Genomic DNA, 12,149 nt, shown 5'->3' on the forward strand with positions numbered 1-12,149 from the left:
AGTAACTGGTGTGACCCCCTTTTACAGCAATAACTTCAACCAAACGGTTCCAGTAACTGTTTATCAGCTCTGCACATCAGCTTGGAGGAATTTTAGCCCATTCGTCCTTACAGAACAGTCTCAACTCAGGGATGTTGTGGGATTCTTTGCATGAACTACATGCTTCAGGTCCTTCCACAGCATTTCTTTAGGATTAAGGTCAGGACTTTGACTCAGCCATTCCAAAACATTATCTTTCTTCTGCTTTAACCATTCTTTGGTAGAACGACTTGTCGTTTAGTGTCGTTGTCTTTCTGCATGACCCACTTTCTGTTGAGCTTCAGTTCACAGACAGATACCTTGACATTTTCCTGTAGAATTTGCTGGTACAACTTAGAAGTCATAGCTCTATCAATGATTGCAAGCTGTCCTGGTTCAGAGGCAGCAAAGCAGCCTAAACCATGATACTACCACCACCATGTTTCACAGATAGGATAAGGTTGTTTTGCTGGAATGCAATGTTTGCTCATTGCCAAACAGAACACTTCTCATTCAAGATAAAAAGTTTGATTTTGGTCTCATCCATCCACAGAACATTTTTCCAATCACCTTCTGGCTTATCCATGTGGTCTTGAGCGAATTTTGAACGATTTTTGTTGTTCGACCACTCCTGGGGAGGGTAACAATGGTGTTGAATGTCTTCAATTTGTATATGACCTGTCTGACAGTCGACCGCTGGAGTCCAAACTCTTCAGAAATGGTCTTGTAACCCTTTCCAGCTTGGTGAGCATCAACCAATCTTCTTCTAAGGTTGTTTGAGCCATGACACACTTCCACAAACCTGTGTTGTGAAGCTTAGAGTTTGACAGTGAAGACCCAGATTTCTCTTCTTGAAATAAGGCAGGGCCTCCAAGACTCACACTTGATTGTCATCCCATTGATTGAAACATCCGACTCTAATTTCCCCTTCAAATGAATTTATAATCTTAGGGGTACACACACTTTTGCCATGCACAAATATGTAACATTGGATCATTTTCCTCAATAAATAAATGAACAAGTGTAAAGTTTTTGTCTCATTTGTTTAACTGATGTCTCTTTATCTAGTTTTAAGACTTGAGTGGAAATCTGATCATGTTTTAGGTCATAACTAACTTCAAACTTCATCTCATCCACCACACTTGCTGTTTCCAACTTGCACCTCATTTCTGCATGTTTTTACTTAATCATCGGCTCTGACCAATTTCACTTTGGAGCTACAACTCCGTAAGCACCCGAGGCAGAAAATATATGGGGAAAAATAGGGTCCAGGCCAAAAATTGCAGGGGTTATACCTCAGCTTCCATCACTGGATTGATATGTGGAAGAGGTTGACGGTAGTTTCAGAATTTGCTTGAGATTGAGTTTAATTTCAGGGAAAAGTAGGGCTGGGTATTGCCTGGAAATGTATGGCACCAGTCTGAATACCAGTAACATAGTGCCATCAAGTGATATTGATACTAACTCAACCACCTGCTCATTCTTCTTCGGAGCCACAGTTTTTTTTTTTTTTGGAGGGACACAAAAGTAAAAAAATAAAGTAAAAACAACAAAAAAGCACTAAGTTCTAAGTCCATGACATTTACACTTCTTTCTGCTGACAATCCCACGATGCAACGTCTCTCATTAAATAGATACAAAAATGACCATCATGAGACACTGCAGCTGTCAGTGATGAAAGGACGATCACTCAGAGAAAACTACTGAGTGTATATTATACAGGGAGTAGCGAGTGAACGAAAGAGTGATTTCAGACACCGCACAATATGTAGTTTAATTGACCGTCAACTGCAAGTAACAAGTGAGTAACTTTTCCAGCACTGATTAGTGGCTGCTGATCTTCCTCTCAGCCTTGGTTCAGCTCCACCAGGAGGGTAGAGCAATCTGTATGTAGTCCGAGAGGCAAAACCCAGGACATAGAAAGTCCAGAGAACCCTGTGGGCAAATCAACATTTCAATCAGCTCCTTTCTCTTATCATCTGAATTATAACATATGGACAATATTACAGAGAATTTAATATGCTAGTAAATCAAACTAAACCGATAAAAAGGACATTTTTGAAAAAGTAAGATGGACATGTCCCACTGTCCACAACTACACACTTGTATCTTATCTCTGTGTCATACTAACTGTTAGTAGTGATGGTTAAATTTGACTGTGAAGCAGCTCCAAGCATGTGACCTTCACAAAGGGTTGAATTAATGATAAAAGTTTATCTGCATCTGAATTTGTGTATTTTCAGTTTTTCACAACCCTTTGGCAGAGCAGTTGGAAAATTTGTAAGGAGGAAATGGACCCACAAAGCACATCAGAAAGCTTATCTGAATTGAGGGTTTAAGGATAGAGGAGGATGTATCGCTGTACAGATTATAAAGCCACCTAAGGGAAATTTATGATTTGTGATATCAGGCTGTACAAATAAAAATGGACTTGACTTGACTAGAGGTGACTTATAATTTAGATTAGCTGTGATATTGGTTGGTATGACTGCATCAATCTAAGCAGACTACTTATTCCCAACCAGTGATGTCTAAAACTTGTAGTTTGACACATAGAAAGCTCTGCAGCAGCAGTTTTCAGCCTTGATAACGTGTTGGATTATCGTTTAAATGCAAGTGAAATATTATTCTGCTGTTCAGCTCTGATTTCTTTTATCCAGGCAAATTCACCAAACACATTACCCTCACAGTAAATGTCTATGTTAAAACAGATCTAGTAAGAAAGATAACACGGGAATGCTTTAACTTTTCTCCATGATGGAGTTTGAATAGAGGCTGACAGATAAATGCTTGTTAGCTTTGACTAACCAATTAAACCCAAGGCAGAAAACTTACGTAAACGTCCTTTTCTGATCTTGCGTGACCTTGATGATGCTGTGATTAATTCTGACCATATAGCTGCCTCATTTCATGTCTCTCTTCTTTGCCATAAGCCTGTATAAACAGTATTAGTTTGTCCAATTAACAGCACAGTGTGCCCTACAGATACCAACACATGCAAAATTTTCCATGAAGAGGATGTACGGTTTGTTCTTTTTCACATGCAGAGAAGCTTCATGAAGGAAGATTCACAGTTTGCATCTGTGTGTTTACTATTTGTCTGTGTGTGTGAAATAAACGAGCAGATGTATACAGGCTCGCACGTGTCCATGTATGTTCCACTGTGTGTGTGTGTGTGTGTGTGTGTCTGACAGTAAGTGCCTCTCCATTTCCTTTGTTCTGCTTCAAAAGCTGCCCACACACTCGCTCCAGCCGTGGGAGGCTTTTCATTGTGCAGTGAGATTAGCTTGGCAGGCTGCAAACAGTAATACATTTAGTCATGCCAACTTACGCAGAAGCAGAAACAATGACTACATCACTTTAATTAAATAAAGCTCTGTCTCCAGTGTTACTGTTGAATTGGAACAACATTAATGGCAGATGAACATGACGCTTTTGACATTGTCATTTAACCGGGTTTATAAAGTCCGAGCCACTGAGGTCTCGGTGTGAGGCCTTGAAGATTGACATGCATGAATCTGCACTGCAAAGCACAAAACTAATCCAGTTCAAGTTCAATTGTATGGCCCATTTTCATACAGATGTAATATTTTACATGGTGATAGAAGATTAAGTCATCAAAAAGGTGAATGTTTGAACAGATAAAAAAAAAGGAACAACACCCACAAGCTGCACATCAGATTATTTTTTCTTCAGCATGCAAACATATAGCACTGTACAGCATTATGCATATCTAGCACAGTATAATGCACACCCACAACACCGTAAAAAAGAGCATTATGGATGCCAAAGAGCATTGCACACATCCGGCAGCATTATGCATACTGACTTAACTTATCACTTGTTGCTGAAAAAATGCTGTCAGCTGTGAAGTTGAGATATTTAAAGTCCCCCTCCCCTCATAAATATGTTTTTCCTCTTGTTCCTACAGTTGGATGTTTTAGCTTCACTGTGCAGAATGATGTACAGTATGTGCAGAGTTTTACGCTAGTAGGCTGTTTTTATATTTATCTGCTGAGAGAGGAAAGTTTCTCTGTGTTCATTGAAAATCTGATTTTAAAGGGGCAGGCCTATGAGCAGGATTTGTGACATCACAACTAGTTTTGAAGCCAATCGTGGTCCAATATTCAACATACACAAGTGGGATGTGGAAACCTGAAGCCTCCAGTGTACAAACACTGAGAATAGACTTTACAGTGAAGTAGGAGACATCTTGTATCCAGCTGTTAAACTTATGAAATGAAATATATTTGCATATTCATAGTTTCTGGAATTTTTAATGAGGGAGACCGAGATGTCATTTTAAAGATTTTAACATGGTATTTACACTTTTTTCTGGAAAAACCATATCAGACATATTATTGTTCCCAGCAGATAATTTTTTATATGTCTTAATACATGTCTGGTGGGGATCTTTAAACAAATTCAAGCAAATGAGATGGAGTCGCCGTACATGAAAAGTTGGAGTCACATTCTTCACTCGCAACATCATTTTGAAAAGTTTCGCTCACCAGATGCCAAAGTCACTGTGACACTCGGTATGATTTTAAGCACCTTAAGTCATTTGCAACCTTGAAAGCATACCTGTGCATGCAAAGTGGCGTCTGCTGTACTAGGACCTCACTCCTGAGGGTTACTATCTTATCGCTGTTTTTACTCTTTGGAGCCATTTCTAAACAAGCTACTGTAACCAAACTCTTCATGGACGAAAGAACATGTCACCCAGGGCAGTGGTGTGACTCAATGGCATGTTTTTACTAGTTTTTGGTCTACGGCACAGAGGAATACGATATATCTGGCTTTGGATACACACACAATACTTGTAAGTAGGATGAGTTCATTGTTGGTGTGACTTTGCTCATGAGATTTGTTGACAATAAGGAAAGAGAAATATAGAAAATCACCAGCTGAAACCCTTAAATCAAGTAGATATCTTACAAAGTTAGTATGAAATTCCCTCTTTGTGTTTCCCTTTTGAGCCTTAGTGGAAGTATAGTAACAAAAAGACTGGAACTAAAAAGACTAACTTTGAAAGATATCAACTTGATTGGACTCATTTGGACAGCTGAACCTTCATATTAGCTTAAAATAATCTTCTATTTTGCAATGAAGATTGCAAAATAAAATGAGGATTGAGGATTTTAGCATCACCTACATTGTGATTGCATTATGAGGGGACCTCCCGATGGCCAGTATTAGCAGGAGGAATGATCAGAGCAAGAAAAACCTATTTCAGTGTTCATTTGGATACCTGACTATTGTTTTAAGACAGACTTGAGAAACTGTGAACTTATCTTTTAAAGCCACTAAATGTAGGATGTTCTTCTCACATACAGTAGAGTACAGAGGGTACAGAACAGGGGGTTTTCACAGCAACCATTTCAAATCAGTGAACCTGAATGTAAGAAAGACAAATGCTTGAATCCATAGCAGTCATGTGTCTACAGTAAGAATCATTATAATGTTGCTCCAACTGAGTTCACATTTCTTTTCTCACAGATAACACATACAGTATAAACTCTGCAGCACATCAGCAGTCCAGCAGTGTAGAGCTCAGTGAATTGATGTCACACAATCAGGTTTAATACAAGAAAAGAGTGGATCTATTGTAAAAACTGTGTCTTTTTGACTTCTTTTGCATCTGGGTCACTAAACTTATCCCTACTAACATACTAAAATCTCCCAAAATGAAAAAAGATTCTCCTCTCTGCACTGTTCTATAAAATCTTTGAGTGATAGAGTTGTATCTACAAAGACACCTGTGTATATTTTACTGTCAGCTGCATCCTACAGCAAAGACCTCATAAAACATTTCCAAGGTTTCAAACATAGTTTGCTTGCTAATTAGTTTCAAAAGGCAACGTAGTCCCATTGGTTCCTACTAACATCCTCCTTCTGTTTTCATGAGTCATCCGTGTTAAGGATACTAGTGCACAAAGTAGAGATAATGTTTTTTAGAGAAATTAAATGTTCTGGCTACATAATTGGAAAGCAGACCGTTAATAACTATTCTTGTTCACTAAATGAGGAGTCAATGTGTGTCGGTGTGAGGAACAGCGTCAAACCTCCAGGAGAAATTAGTAGCACGTCACTTATGAATATGATGTGCAACTTTTTTTCTAATTTCTTGTCACTCATTGGCAGACACATATCCTGACATCAATATATCTGCTAGTGGCTAATATTGGGCAATATATTAAGATAGATATAATATTGAAGGAAAATTCAACTGAAATACAATACCATCAAAAGTTTAGACACACATTTTGCAGATAAAAATATATTTTACATAATATAATTTTTTGTAGTACCTCTCCTCCCCTCTCTTTTCCTCGCTCCCTTCCTCCCTCCCTCTCTCTGTATCTCTCTCTCTCTCTCCACAGGCTCTGTTAGACTCCTAAGTGCAGAGCGTGAGACCGGTCTGATGAAACTGCTTAATGTGACCGAGAAGATAAATTGACGCTGGCTCATAGATGCAACATAGAACGACACTCATGCACAATAGAATATGCACCTGCTAATTTATTTCTTCACGTGATTTTTCACAACATCAAGCATGCTGGGATGGAAATGACAGGAGTATCGACTGTTTCGAAGCACTTATCGTCTAAGAGATTTGAAACCATAGTGTTACAAGCACAAGCATGACACTCTATTTTTATTTTTATTGAACCGCCAGAAAACCAGTTAATCTACTTTTTTGGGCAGTTCTTGTTAGGATCTCATCCCCCAGGCTGCTTGTTGGCAGATTGAAATGTTGCTTGCAGTTCCACTGGGAAATTATGAACAAGACAGAAATACACCAAAGCCACTTGGGAACAGGAAGAATTGAATACTGACAGACATACAGAGCACTTAAAATAACATGAACGATACCAGCAGACATCTGTGAATGACATTATGCTGTATGTTCTTAACCTGTGGGGACATGAGGAGGAGGCGAGTGGGAGCAGACTCTGATGTCACTGCTTCTACTTCCACCACTTCCGCCATCCCCCCCCCCCCCCCCCCTCTCCCACAATCTCCTCATTTACATCCTCACAGCTGGTGACGAGATGAACTGTGACCGGGCAGGAAATTCATGTTGAAACTTTCAAATTAAATGGTGTTTTCCATTAAGCTGCAAGGCTGCAATACAAAGTACATTACAGAAAATTTGCACAAGTAACACAATATAGTGAAAACACAGCTACAAGAACATTATACTCATATATGTGCCTTGTATGAAATGTTCCTTAGACAAGCAGACAGTGAGGGACAGACAGCTGTCTAGCCAACCTGGCTTTATGATTGTTGCCATAGAGACAGCGCTAAAGTAAACAATCTTATAGCGATGTTGTGACTATAGGGACAATAAATCTTTTTGCATAACACATTCATATCTCCCGTAGTTTCTGAGTTGATGAGCTCAAGATTTCTATAACAAGTTACACACATAAAACATTCTACAGCTCAGTAAAACCACTTTTTGTTTAAATTAAATGGTTTATCAGTAATTATTGAAAATTAATAATTTTGTAATATGATGGAAAGCTCCAGAACACCTACTAAATGGACCCTGAGGTGAGATTGTTTTGTCAACAGGTGTTTCCAAGGTCAAACATAAAACTGAACCTTTGCTATGAAAACTATTTCATGACAACTAGGAAAACTCCATCTGCTGATGAAGATCATGTGATATGGTTCAAACCATCAGAACAGCTACTAAATGGACCTTGAGTTAAGATTGTGTTTCCATGTCTCATATTATTTCTGATAAACCAACTTTTCCATCTGAGGAAGAGGACTCAGAAACTGTTTACATATCACACAATATTACTCAGAGATATGAAGCAGGATTATTGTGTGATAATGTCACAGAGTGCAGAAAATGTTTGAACTAGAAAAGTGGAGAGAGAGTAAATATTGATTATATCTCTTTTTTTTTTTTTTTTTACCACTCATCTACATGCCTTTCATGTCATGAAGGTTAAATATCTCTCCAATGTGTAAACTTGGTCATGACCACAAAGCAAGTTCAACTTAATCTGTCTCTCTCTGGCTTCACTGAATCTAACATTTACATTAACAGGTATCCTGAAGCTCTTGGTGTTTTTCACATGATATAGACAGAACCAACTCAGAGAACTCAGTGTGATATTAGATAAAACGGTGACCCTTTAGGAGATGTGAAATAAATTAGCCTGATGTAAGTCTGTCTCTGCTGCCAAAGCAGAGAAGAGAGGGAAGTGGAGAAGAAAAGAAGTTCATGCTTGATGAAACTTGATTAAAGAACACTTTCTTTCCCAGAGCTGGTGTTCAACTGAACCAAGTCCCTCGCACCACCATAACACTGAGTTTTATTTAAACTGGAGTGTAATATAGAACTCAATGGACTGGGCATTACTGTTTGTTTTAAGTTCCTTACTTTTTATCAACGCTTTGTGTTGGGAGCTGCTCTGTAATTTCATTGTCTTGAACTATGACAATAAAAGCTGATTCTGATTCTGAAGTCTATGTGAAAGAAATGTAGCATTTATAAACTACTGGGAGCTTTTTTTTCTAACAAAAGACAATAGCATGTATACTTTTTCATCACAATAATGCCTCATGTTATTCTGCAGAGATGGAATCACTGGAAAATCAACTGCAGATGTCTGATGTCTCTATTACTCTTTATTACTTGTCATTTTATTGTTAACTCAGTACTTTTGTCCATATTAGGGTCCTGTAGGAATGACTCCTTCTTTCCAGTGATCTGATTGGTCAACAGTCAGGCTGTTGATAGGTTCTGATCATCTGCTCCAGAGCAAGTTAGCCCTGCAGCATATGGTGACCTACCCCATTTAAATGTGAACCAGCTTTGTAATACTGGAAAACCACAGTTAAGTCCAAAGATAGTTGGATAACAGACTTCTCTGCTTTCATGACAGTGAGACATACTGTACTGTACAGATGCAACAGAGCGACTTTGAGAACTATAAACACAGAAGGCGGCAGGTCAGAGATCTGTGAGTTATAAAGACAAAACACGATCAATCTAGATGAAAATGATGCCAAATACAACCCTGGGGTGTGTTTCCAGTGTGATTTTGTTATTCGGCTGAGCCAGATCATCTGTCTGCAGTTAAACTGCTCTGCATGCACGCATGTATGCGTGTGTCCTGGTTCCTCTCAAGTAGCATCTTATCTTCCAAGCCACAGCAAACATTTTCAACAGGTCAGTCTCACGCTCTGAGGCAGAGGCTTTATTCTCCAAAAGGACACACAGACACAAATTATTTGGATTATAAATTTTCCTTATTTGCAGAACAAACAGAAACAGAATCAGTGACATTTCCATCCATGTCCTACTGGAGAAAACATTGTTTTAACTTGTGGTATTACCTGATAATGTAATTATGTCAGGTACTATAGCTGTGAATAGTGTAAATATGTGTTCAGTAAGTATATTTGGTGTAATATTCATTATAATAATGGTGCATACTTATGAATATGTCTCTGTTGCTTCCTCCTTCATGCACCACTCTGCAGCAGAATGACTCTGCAGCATGCTGGTTAATCATTATTGTAATTGTGCAGTCAGTGGAAAATGGTTTCAAGATTTTGTTGTTTGTGTATGTGATTGCTGGCTAATTAATGCTTAGTGTCACCTTTAAATGACTCATTCTGATGTCTGGATGTTTTATGTACACACTGGAAGGTAAGTGGTGTCATTAACACTGTGTCATTTTCAGTTTATCAGCTACAGCATGTTCACACTGATCTGCCAGGTGAGTCAGTGCTGTTTAATCTGTATGAGCGCTTTTCCCGAGAGGTACGGAGCTATTGCACATTCAGAATTAATTTAATCAACAATATTATTCAAGGTGATTTGCAATAAATGCAAACTGGGTTGTATTTCACCATAACAGTGATTAGCTATGCAGTAAAGAAATGAGGAAAACAATGATATGATGCTGAGAACGAGAAGCAAAGTGTCAGTGAGCGACCTAGATTTGATGTGGTAAAATGGGCTGAGTCACTAGTGATGTCAGATTTCTCTTAGGTATTCTTTGGATATAAATGAATACTTTACAGGTAAGAGTAGAAAACTAATTTCACACAGTGGTGACTAATGCAAATAATTATGTATAGAAACTATGAAACGGCAGCTAACAGTGTGCAGGTATTTTCCTGATAAGGATTACCATACATCACTTTATGATTAACCTTTTCAGAAAAGCTTAGAAATATGAATGGAGTAAAGAAGTTGCTGTAAAAAGTTGAAGTATAATGTGACCTGTAATAACTAAGAATGATGCTTATAATCTCTGTATAAAATGAATAAATAAAATTCCCTCTTTAAGCACAATTTTATAAACTTACCACTGATGAAATTTATGGATTCATTTTTTTATTAATGTACTGAAGCGCTTTGCATACTGATTTTTAACCTGTAAAGTTAGTTTCTTCTTGCATACAGTTTAAAAGTGCAACATTATGTATAATAAATCCTTTCTAATCATGAATGTATCTTTACAGACAAAGCTTCAGTGTGACTCAGTGATATGTGTTAACTTTAAACTGTTGTACCAACAACAATTTCGTACGATTTGATGTATCTGAACAACAAAACAAGAAAAATACTTGGGGGGGAAATATTTCAGACTTTGAGCCTGACCTTTCTGACCTCCACCCACTCACTAACCTTGGTTATTTTAAAATAATTAGCAAGTTGGTGCATCATTGCTATTGTCACAATACACTGACCTTCCCGTGGTCACGTGTGGCTTAAGCGTATGAATATCCCCAGGTTGCCTTTCTCTTCCATAAATCATTCACAAGGGAGAGTCAAATCTTTGACTGGGTGAGATCGAGTGGGTGGAAACGTCTTTGGCTGACAGCAAGTGCTCGGTGGTCTTAAATGCAATGTTTTCAGTATTTGTAGTTTTGTTTTTAGCATTAGATGCTCTACTTCTTTTTAAACCTTGTTTTATTTGTGTTAATGAAAAGATGTGACAGTCTAAATAAACTTTTGTATTACATCAAGGACAGGTTGACTGTGTTTTAACTGACAGACTGATGGCTTCACAGGGACGTTAATGAGACGAGGGTGGCAGGTAGGATTTCAGATGGATGGACGGGTTGTTTGGAAAATGGTAGAGAGCAAGATAACGACTTAAGCAGACACAAAAAATACAGTGAAACTGTCACAAAGTATTGATAGAAATGTAACAGCAGAGTTTGTTATCTTGTATACTCAGATTACCTCAGATTGCTCTTTTTCATTTGTCCATTTCTGAGATTTCTGCCTCCTCCCCAATACAATGCTACGGTGGTAAAAGACGTAAACATTTCTCAAATCTTATTGTGGACGGTTTGTTCAGCAGACATTGTTCTCATGGAAATTACAGACAGTACATTTTGTGGATTATCCAGTGAACACTGATTCTGGAAAGAGATGTTGCTATTGAATTTTTAAAAAAAAGGCTTTTAAAATGCTCTGAGCACACAAATGGAATTACATTCACCTTGTATCTGGACGGATAGATTCCACTAGAGGTAACTGAGATAAACAGTTTACTATATTTAGTAATTTAAGTAAGCAGACCCTTTAAATGGACCATGAAGAGAGAGCCTGCAGTGTATTTGATGGGGGAAAAAGTTCACTTATGTGTCCCCAAACACACAAACCTTCCCAAATATGCTGACAGTTATAAACAAAATCAATGTATTGATTGAATTCATGATTCATGAAACATTGAAATTCCTGTCAGTACATAATGATAACCTTACTGTATCTACTTACATTGTTTCTAGAGTGGAACATTATTGTAAGAGACTTTCCTGATGTTTTAAAATGTTTCATGGTGATTTACTAGGCTCTACTAAAGCTCTTATCCTGTTAAGTTAACAGCACTTATCTCAGAAGTTTGCTTGAAAGTAACATGGGACTTCAACATTTTTTGTTAACAAAACTTTTTGTTTCCTAATTGTTGTTTACAGGTGCAACGACTAACTGGTACACAAAGTGTGAATCTGTTTGAGTAAAACCAACATAGGACAAACACGGTGTTAATTGCTCTTGTTAGCATATGATTGGCTCTAGAGGATGGAGGAAGCACTCATTAAATTTCCATGCAGCAGGGTGTGTAGGGTTACACAATACT

The sequence above is a fragment of the Thunnus maccoyii genome, chromosome 11, assembly GCF_910596095.1.
Source record: "Thunnus maccoyii chromosome 11, fThuMac1.1, whole genome shotgun sequence".
NCBI classification, from domain to species: Eukaryota; Metazoa; Chordata; class Actinopteri; order Scombriformes; family Scombridae; genus Thunnus; species Thunnus maccoyii.